This window comes from Erpetoichthys calabaricus, chromosome 12, assembly GCF_900747795.2.
Source record: "Erpetoichthys calabaricus chromosome 12, fErpCal1.3, whole genome shotgun sequence".
In the NCBI taxonomy this organism is placed as follows: domain Eukaryota; kingdom Metazoa; phylum Chordata; class Cladistia; order Polypteriformes; family Polypteridae; genus Erpetoichthys; species Erpetoichthys calabaricus.
In genome coordinates this window covers 32,265,085-32,276,332 of record NC_041405.2, presented here as the reverse complement: position 1 = coordinate 32,276,332, position 11,248 = coordinate 32,265,085, and positions in this window count along the sequence as shown.

Genomic DNA, 11,248 nt, shown 5'->3' with positions numbered 1-11,248 from the left:
TTTTTTCAATTATGAAATATAGCACAAATTAGATCCCTTATAACTTTGCAAGATGCTGAGAAATTAGTTCATGCTTTTGTTTTCAGTCGGCTAGATTACTGCACCGCACTCCTCTCAGGACCACCCAAAAAAGACATCAATCGATTGCAACAAGTACAGAATGCAGCTGCTAGAATCTTAACTAGGAAAAGAATATCCGAACACATCTCTCCAGTTTTGATGTCACTACATTGATTACCTGTGTCATTTAGAATTGACTTGAAAATACTGCTTATGGTTTACAATCATAACCTTAGACCTTCAAATGAGTGTCTGCTTATAATTCCAAGAATTACCAAGAAGAAATTCACCAGGCTAATACGGTGGAGCACTTTGAACAACTGCTAAAAACACATTACTTTTAACATGGCTTTCTTGTAGCTTCATTTTAGTTTAATCCTGATAGTCTGTATATGCATTTAATTTTCATTATCATTCATGGTGGCTCTGAAATCCGTACTAACCCCATCTTTCTCTGCTGTTCTTTTTCCGGTTTTCTGTGGTGTTGTGATCTGCACCACCACCACCTGATCAAAGCACCATGCTCTCCCTACATTGATGGATTAAAAGCCAGAGGTCCACATGACCATCATCGTCAAGTTCTTCCATGTGAACCCTCAATATCATGAGGACTGATTGAGGTCGCTTGTTAAGTAGAATGCCTAGAGGGGGCTGGGTGGTCTCGTGACCTTGGAAACCCCTGCAGATTTTTTTTTTTTCTCCAGCCGTTTGGAGTTTTTTTTTTTATCCTCTCTGGCCATCAGACTTTACTTTTATTCTATGTTAATTAGTATTACCTAATTTTATTTTTTTTTTTATATATTTTGTCTTTTTTTCTCTTTCTTCATCCTGTAAAGTACTTTGAGCTACATCATTTGTATGAAAATGTGCTACATAAATAAATGTTGTTTTTGTGGTTGTAGTGACGTACTGTAAGGTCATTGCCTCTCAGGTTCCAGGGATTCTGACTCTACCAGTAACTTGACTGAACTTGCCAATTGTGGTGTTTGACATTTGATTTTAGCTGTCACTCATCCTAACAGAAAATGTCAAAATTTAATTGTGTCTGACCCCGTAACAAAATGGTATCGTGATGATGTGCTCTTTAGTGTTGTTTACAGACCCGGGTGGCATCTGAAAACAGTGTCACCTTGAAGAGAAATGGCAAGATGTAAAGGAGAGGTTAGGTGCCACTGGCAACGCCGTTTAGTTGTGTTCATTGTGAGGAACATCAAGGTGGAAAGACAGGGGGACACAGCTTACACAGGATTTTGTCTCCCCCAGGATTCTAGATGGCATGGGTGCCCACAAGGCATGCCGAGTATTGTAGTCCCAGGGGACAGCCATGTGGGGTCCAGTGGGGGCTGCCAGGGGGAGCTACGGGATTTGGGAGTTTCATACTCTGTAGTGCTCTAGCCTCACCTAGAAGTGCAGTGTCATGTCACTGGAAGCACTCTCAGGGATTAGATAAAAGGAGCTGCCCGTCCCGCATCAAGGAGGCAGAGTCAGGGAGAAGGAAGAAAAGAGTTGTGCAGTATTGTGCTTACTTGTACTTGTGCCTGTGGTGGGAAATGCATGGGGAAGAGTTTCCCACCATAAGACTCTTTGCCTTTTAAATCTGTGTCTGACCCTGCTTGTGTTGGAGTGCCCCCTGGTGTCCACATCATGTAAAGGCATCTCTGTCTGGCTTGTTGTGTTCTCTGTTTATATAGCATCAGGACTGTGAAACATGGCCAGAGAGGTGGGACTTGGTTGCTACGACTCCCTGTGTGTTCAGCATTTTATCGGTTGGAGGCGGAAGTAGGGAATTGTTTAGCATGTTGTGGCATTTTTAAACTCCTTTTCCCCAGAAGACCTAGGGTCAAAACCAAAAAATGACAAGCTTTTCTGACAATAACCTGTGTAAATAATGACATTTTTTTATTATTGTATCTAGCTAGTAGATATATTTTGTTACATCTCAAAATATGGCAAAAAGCTTTCCTGGTTGCCTATTTATGATGCCAGCTTGGTGATCGTAAATCGCAGACTGTTTATTCTCCTTTATTTATGCTTGTTCTGACTTAGACATGCACTCACCATGTGGGGCCTTGTTGGACTTACTTTTTGTTTTCAGTCTCAAAATTAGTGAAACGAAACAAATTGCAGCTACTATATACAAAGCATAAGTCGACCAGACAGATCCTGCAAGTGAACATCTATTTATTACATACTAAAACCTCAAATTAAAGCCAATGAGATTGACATTTTGAAATGTTCGATACTTTGATTCCCAGCTTCAGTCCTGGAGTCCTCTGCGGCTGCTAGTTTTTATTCCAAGCAATTTCACTTTCTGGACATCATTCTTACTCTTAATTGATCCTGTGGTCTCAATTGTTGTCCTTTTTTATTCTCGTATTCCAAGAAGTTCTGAATTCGAGGTGCGCACACTACTGATTTTCCAAAGTTTCTTTCTAATTTTATCCACATTTTCCGTGCACACCTGCGAAAGGTTTCAATGCTGCCCCCCAACCGCATTCCTGTTAAAGGGCATTTGAATTGGGCACATAGTCCATCTTAAAGAGGAAAAATATCACACGGGTGAAAGTAAATCTGCTTATGATTTTTTTTTTCTTTTCAGAGGCTCTCTTGTTGGCCTTTTCAAAAAAAAAAATAATAATAAAAAGGTGAATAGATACAGGGCGGCACGGTGGCGCAGTGGGTAGCGCTGCTGCCTCGCAGTTGGGTGATCTGGGGACCTGGGTTCGCTTCCCGGGTCCTCCCTGCGTGGAGTTTGCATGTTCTCCCCGTGTCTGCGTGGGTTTCCTCCGGGCGCTCCGGTTTCCTCCCACAGTCCAAAGACATGCAGGTTAGGTGGATTGGCAATTCTAAATTGGCCCTAGTGTGTGCTTGGTGTGTGGGTGTGTTTGTGTGTGTCCTGCGGTGGGTTGGCACCCTGCCCAGGATTGTTTCCTGCCTTGTGCCCTGTGTTGGCTGGGATTGGCTCCAGCAGACCCCCGTGACCCTGTGTTCGGATTCAGCGGGTTGGAAAATGGATGGATGGATGGATGAATAGATACAAGGTGACCAGACATTCTCTTTTTACAGGGAACTGTCCAGAAATAGCAGCCTGGCTTGTATTTAAAAAAAAACCCTAAAAGTGTCCCGATTGTTTATTTAGAGCAGGGGCCCCCAACTCCGGTCCTGGAGGGTCCCTGTGGCTGCAGGTTTTCATTCTCACCCTTAATTAGTGACCTGTTTTTGCTGCTAATTAACTTCTTTTGAATTAATTTGAATTGACTTGTTTTTTAAGATTTCTTCCCCTAAATTTCTTCATCGTTCTTTTGAATTGCTTCTTTTCTTTCTTTAAATGGCACCCAAACAGAAATGAAACATGAAGTGAGGGAGCCAACAGAAGACCAACTAAGTCCGTCTAACCAATTTCACTCCAACCAGCTGCTTAATTCGGTGCCGATTCTTGTTGTTAATTAAACCCACTCTTTAATTCCATGGCTTGTTGCTGCTCTCATTGTGCAATAGCATATACAGTAATCCCTCCTCCATCGCGGGGGTTGCGTTCCAGAGCCCACCCGCGAAATAAGAAAATCCGCGAAGTAGAAACCATATGTTTATATGGTTATTTTTATATTGTCATGCTTGGGTCACAGATTTGCGCAGAAACACAGGAGGTTGTAGAGAGACAGGAACGTTATTCAAACACTGCAAACAAACATTTGTCTCTTTTTCAAAAGTTTAAACTGTGCTCCATGACAAGACAGAGATGACAGTTCCATCTCACAATTAAAAGAATGCAAACATATCTTCCTCTTCAAAGAAGTGCTTGTCAGGAGCAGAGAATGTCACATAGGTAGAGAAAACAAATCAATAGGGCTGTTTGGCTTTTAAGTATGCGAAACACCGCGGCACAAAGCTGTTGAAGGCGGCAGCTCACACCCCCTCCGTCAGGAGCAGAGAGAGAGAGAGAGAGAGAGTTTGTTTTTCAGTCAAAAATCAATACGTGCCCTTCGAGCTTTTAAGTATGCGAAGCACCTTACAGCATGTCGTTTCAGGAAGCAGCTGCACAAAAGATAGCAACGTGAAGATAATCTTTCAGCATTTTTAGACGAGCATCCGTATCGTCTAGGTGTGCAAACAGCCCCCCTGCTCACACCCCCTACGTCAGGATCACAGATAGTCAGCGCAAGAGAGAGAGAAAAGTAAGTTGGGTAGCTTCTCAGCCATCTGCCAATAGCGTCCCTTGTATGAAATCAACTGGGCAAACCAACTGAGGAAGCATGTACCAGAAATTAAAAGACCCATTGTCCGCAGAAATCCGCGAACCAGCAAAAAATCTGCGATATATATTTAAATATGCTTACATATAAAATCCGCGATGGAGTGAAGCCGCAAAAGGCGAAGCGCGATATAGCGAGGGATCACTGTAGTTCTAAAATTATATATACAGTGGAACCTCGGTTTGCGAGCATAATTCGTTCCGGAAATGTGCTCGTAGTCCAAAGCACTCGTATATCAAAGTGAATTTCCCCATAAGAAATAATGGAAACTCAAGTGATTTGTTCCACAACCCAAAACTATTCATATAAAAATGATTAATACAAAATATAAAGTAAAAATACATAAAACAAATTAACTTGCACTTTACCTTTGAAAAGAATCATGGCTGGTGTGAGTGAGTTTCTAAACTCTTGTGGGATTGCACCCAACGGGACGACACGTGGAAGAGCGTCCCAAAGCAATCGCAGTCTCCCAGCGCTGTAGCAGTTCTCCGTAAAAGTGAATCCGAAAAGATCGCTGACATGCTATAAGCACCTGCCGTCGATGGGTCATACAAGGAACAAGGAACATTATAAATGCACAGGGCCCTGCCTGACTGCTGTGTCTGTTTCAAGCTGAATAAAGCTGATGTTGCTGAAGTACTGAGACTCAGCTTTGTGTTTTAGTGTGCAAGACGGGGACTCGCACGTTACAGCACACACACACACACACACACACTTGAGCGTTCGCGTGCACACACACACACACACGCGTGCACACACACACAGTGACAATGCTAATGCTGCAGTAAACAGTATACGCTCATACGGATGTTTACTATGAGTGAAGCATGCTGACTCAGACGGATATTGGAGACGATTGCCCACAATCCCGCAGCAAGAGAGAGAGAGAAGAACCATCAGCTCAGTTGTGATCACATGACGCTCAGCAGACAAAGAGTATACATACTGCTCGTACTGCAAGACCTCGCTCGTTTATCAAGTCAAAATTTATTAAAAATTTTTGCTCGTCTTGCAAAACACTCGTAAACCAAGTTACTCGCAAACCGAGGTTCCACTGTATTGCTAAAATGTTTTGGGGACCTGAGCAGATCAGCATTCCTCAGACCTTCACCTTTCTTTATTTTCAGATATTGTATGATGGACGCAGTTTCCTGGTCACATTTTGGTTCATTTTATATCTCATTATTGTTTGGCAGCTAATTAAGGAAAAAGAAACAGTCTTCAAGGGCAAGTCAGTTAAAATGAATTTAAACAGTTAATTACCATCAATAACAACAACAACATTTATTTCTATAGCACATTTTCATACAAAAAAGTAGCTCAAAGTGCTTTACATAATGAAGAAAAGAAAAATAAAAGACAAAATAATAAATTAAAATAAGACAACATTAGTTAACATAGAAAAGGAGTAAGGTCCGATGGCCAGGGTGGACAGAAAAAACAAAAAAAAAACTGCAGAAAGCTGGAGAAAAAAAATAAAATCTACAGGGGTTCCAGGCCATGAGACCGCCCAGTCCCCTCTGGGCATTCTACCTAACATAAATGAAATAGTCCTCTTTGTAGTTAGGGTTCTCATGGAGTCGCTTGATGCTGATGGTCATACAGACTTCTGGCTTTTAATCCATCCATCATTGTTGGAACAACATGGTGCTTTGAGTAGATTTGCGCCACCACCAAAAGGACACCGGAAAAGGAAACAGAAGAGAGAGTAGGGGTTAGTACAGATTTTAGAGCCACCATGAATAGTTATTATAATGAATTAGATATACAGAGTATCAGGATTAAATTACAGTGAAGTTATGAGAAGGCCATGTTAAAGTAATGTGTTTTCAGTAGTTTTTTAAAGTGCTCCACTGTATTAGCCTGGCGAATTCCTACTGGCAGGCTATTCCAGATTTTAGGTGCATAACAGCAGAAGGCCGCCTCACCACTTCTTTTAAGTTTTGCTCTTGGAATTCTAAGGAGACACTCAGTTGAGGATCTGAGGTTACGATTTGGAATATAAGATGTCAGACATTCTGATATATAAGATGGGGCGAGATTATTTAAGGCTTTATAAACCATAAGCAGAATTTTAAAGTCAATTCTGAATGACACAGGTAACCAGCGTAGTGACATCAAAACTGGAGAAATGTGTTTGGATTTTCTTTTCCTGGTTAGGATTCTAGCAGCTGCATTCTGCACTAGTTGCAAACAATTTGTCTTTTTTGGGTAGTCCTGAGAGGAGTGCGTTACAGTAATCTAGTCGACTGAAAACAAACGTGTGAACTAATTTCTCAGCATCTTTCAATGATATAAGAGGTCTAACTTTTGCTATGTTTCTTAAGTGAAAAAATGCTGTCCTAGTGATCTGATGAATATGCGATTTAAAATTCAGATTACAGTCAACGGTTACCCCTAACCTTTTTACCTCCGTCTTGACTTTTAATCCTAATGCATCCAGTTTATTTCTAATAGCCTCATTGTATCCATTATTGCCAATCACTAAGATTTCAGTTTTCTCTTTATTTAGCTTGAGAAAGTTACTATTCATCCATTCTGAGATACAGGTTAGACATTGTGTAGGTCACTAATTAAGAAAAGGGTTAGAATGAAAACCTGCAGCCACTGGTGCCCTCCAGGAGCGGAGTTGGGGACCCCCGATTTACAGTGTTCAGACAAACAACAGACCAAGACATATCAAGTGCGAGGTGTGCGTGTTGTGAAAGCGCATGGACGGCTGTGAGGACTGGACAGAGCTGCAGTGCTAGGTGACACCAACTTGTCTCTGCATCTAAACTTGAATTCTTTGGCAACGTTTGTACTTTATAAGTTTAAAAAAACAGGGTGAGAAGCTCAGTCATCCGGGAGGGGCTCAGAGTAGAGCCGCTGCTCCTCCACATCGAGAGGAGTCAGATGAGGTGGCTCGGGCATCTGATCAGGATGCCTCCTGGACGCCTCCCTGGTGAGGTGTTCCGGGCACGTCCAACCGGGAGGAGGCCCCGGGGAAGACCCAGGACACGCTGGAGGGACTATGTCTCCCAGCTGGCCTGGGAACGCCTCTGGATTCTCCCGGAAGAGCTAGAAGAAGTGGCCGGGGAGAGGGAAGTCTGGGTATCTCTGCTCAAGCTGCTGCCCCCGCGACCCGACCTCGGATAAGCGGAAGAGGATGGATGGATGAAGTTTAAAAAAATAATAATAAACACTCTTTTCTTCAATTAGGACATTAACTAGTAGGAAGCTGACCTGGGCCACTAGGAGAGCTTGCATGTGCAACTTAAAGTTCATCATCACTCTGAAGAAAAACCATCAGAAGACATGACAGGCAATTTGGTGAGGCTACTTCTATTACATTTCAAAATGTTCCAATAAAACTGATCATTTTTAAAAGCAATGAAGTCTTACTCCCGTGTTTTAATGTACCTAGCAGTCTTCATTTCTACTTCAGTTGTTAAGACCTCAATGTGCGCAAAAAAAAAAAAAAGACATTAATTTTAAAATAGGATTTGTCTTTTTACTTTTTTATTATTTTTGGAAGAAATTGCAAAGTCCTTAAAAAGTTTACTAAGTAGATGAATATCAACTAAAATGTTAAAACTGATTGAACTGTTTGATTAGAAAAATTCATTACGATCTGATGGCGTGTGTGTTAGGTTTCACTTATATCCCTGCCATTGGTCCTCCTCTTTGGAAAACAAAATCCGGTCACCGCAGCAGGTGGAGGGACCTGCAATGGCCACTCAGACAGCACGTATCATCTGCGTTAGTCAGTTAGTTAGTAAGATCCCGAGCTGTCTCGTCATGTGGTGGGTGCGCCAATGTGCAGTACCAGCTATGCTGCCCAACCTGACCTGATGCCTTAATCATTGTGGGCTGTCGGGTTGGTGTATCTGATCAGGCAGTCACTCCATCGTGCAACATGTGTGACACATTGCACTGCAAAAGAATTCATTTTTGAGCTAGTATATTATGGACTAGCAAACATGTCTAATTCTGACGGTCCAGCTGTAAAGCTAAAAAGAACCAAAAGGAAATGGCTAGCTTCCTGACCCCAGAAATGTCAACACAGGTAGATCAATGGCTGTAGTTTTTTTCTCTGTCAGGTTTACGTGATCCCCTGGAGCTCATCTGGTGTCGTCCAGTGACGTCAGTTGACACCAGCAATCTTAAAGTGCCCTGTCATGTTCAGCGATGGTTCCCAGTTTCCCCAGCGTGCAAGGTTTTATTAAAGGGCTGCCTGTGTAGGATGGGCTGCTGCACTCCCCTTGCACCTGCCACATGTTCCTCTGCGATTCTGAACTGGCAAAATGACTTTTTGCCCAGTTCTTGTTGTTCCTCCGTGACTTTTATTGGAGGCATTTGACCTCCTGGGCCCACTATTGTTGGTTATTAGACTTGGTTCTGTTAGTAAGGGTGTTGTGCTCTCATTTTGTAAGCATGCTGTGGTGCAACCCTACCTGAAAAAGGAGTTAGATCCCAATTTTCATCCAATTTCTCAATTGTCATTTTATGGCTAAAATATTAGATAGAATTATTTATGAACAATGGGTTGATTATCTTAACTGTAATAATTTATATGAGATCCACCAATCTGGATTTAGACATTATCATGGGGTTGAGACGGCCCTCCCGAAAGTATTTAATGACACCTCTCTCATTACTGACTCAGGTGGGGCAGCCATCCTTGTCCTTCTAGATCTTTCAGCAGCTTTTGACACCATTGATTCATCAGATCCTGCCATTGTGACTTGAGCATCCGGTGGGGCTTAAAGGGGCTGCTCTTGACTGTCCATCCATCCATCCATTATCCAACCCGCTATATCCTAACACTGGGTCACGGGGGTCTGCCAGAGCCAATCCCAGCCAACACAGGGCACAAGGCAGGAAACAAACCCCTGGCAGGGCGCACACACACCAAGCACACACTACGGACAATTTAGAATCACCAATTCACCTAACCTGCATGTCTTTGGACTGTGGGAGGAAACCGGAGCACCCGGAGAAAACCCACGCAGACACGGAGAGAACATGCAAACTCCACGCAGGGAGGACCCGGGAAGTGAGCCCAGGTCTCCTTACTGCGAGGCAGCAGCGCTACCGCCCCGCTGTTGACTGTCTTAGGTCAAATCTCGCTGGTAGACGTTTCTCAGAGACTTTCAATTCCTCTTTTTCGTCTACTGTTCCTTTTATATGTGGCATTCCTCAGATTATTTTCCATATATATTTATCCTGTAGGAGTTATTTGTAAGAAGTTTAATATTTCTTTTCATTGTTGTGCCGATGACACGCAGGTTGATATTCCTGTGGGCAACTCTGCAACGATTCGGCTCCATAACTGTCTTGAAGAACTGAGATCCCCGGATGGCTGAGAGTTTTCCTGATCTCAATCACAATAAAATGGAAGTGCTGGTAGTTGGTCCTCCAGCCAATCTTTTGATCTTTTTAATGAGGACTCATTTCTATTCTTTAGCTTTTCGTGATCTTCAGTGATACTGGTAATCCTTCCTTCATGGTCAGTGGTTTGTTTCACTTTAGTGTTGGTTGTATTATGTTTTATGTATTTTATGCTTATTGTATGTTCTATAAATAAATTGACATTGCTTCTGCAGGTCCCAGTGTAATAATAGCACTGGTGCTCCCCCCCACCCCCACTGCCCCACAACAGCCGGAGAGGCCAGTGTTACCTGTAGCCAGATATTAAGAATATCTCAGAACATATGATGGCACTGTTCAAAATACTGTATACCTCTCAGATACACACTGGTCATGAAGTGCTGTAAATGGAACTCTGTGCTATGCTCAGATTTTCTTCTGGGGTTACTGCACAAGTAATGCTCTACTGTACATCGCCATTTCAGCATCGAGCGAGTCTTAAATGCACAAGTCGGCAGAAGATGTGCAAGTAAAGGCCGGGCAAACAAACCCCCTCATCCTCTTCTTGACAGAGCAGACAGGCCTTTATTAGAAGCTCAAGGCACATGACAGATGGGCAGCTTAAATTCTTATTGCCTTCTGTTTTGAGAAACCCTGACATTTTAACAAGAGCCCCCGGGACTCCTTGTGTGACACAGGGGTCAGCTCTGGATGGTAAACAAACAATATGTGGCTGACATACCTTTTGATTTCCTTTGGGAATCATCCAGGCAGTGATTAAACCAGAACTTGATCTTTTTGTAGTCAACGTCTTGAATGCATTGTTACGATAGCTTTTTTTTTTGGGGGGGGTTATTAGCATTTCCTGCTTTTGTACCCTGTGTAGTAGAAAATGCTGGCAGAGCTGAGAAAAGCTCTGACTTGACAACACAGCATGCCGACCTCCAGGCTGGGATTCCAGTTGTGTAGAGCTTTGTCTTCTACTTATTTCCAATTTTAGCATTTTTCTTGGGCCTTCTTCAACATCCCACATTCCTCAGGTAACTAACACGGCCATTTTTATCTACTTTTGCATAAATGGTGAAAATACCTATCGTAGGCTAAGCTTTGTGGAATCTAATAGACTTCTTGTTCAAGGTATTGTCTGGGAAGGTTCCATTTTTGATGAGATATCTCGAATAGAGCACACTGTACACCTTTTTGCACCCATTTAAAAAGCAGCAATTTTTTAAAATCATCTTAAAACAGAAACACACATCCTGTGCAAATCTCAGTTATAGAATAATTAACTGCTTCAAATTTACCTTGAAAGAACTTATGTAGATTTTGTACATTTTCCCTGTTTTATTAATCAATAGCTGCTCCTAATGACAATTTGCTGCCGTCAAGCTGTCCACTCTTTGTAAAGTCACAGTCAAGTCATCGACACTTAAAACTGAGTTGCACGTACACAGCATTCTACCCTTAAGGCACGTGATGATTACTTTGACTTCTGAGTGTAGTTTGTTCTGAAGTGCCAAATAAATATGACCTTAGAGACAGGATTGTGACAAGGCGCAGGTCTAGGAAAGGGGACAAAA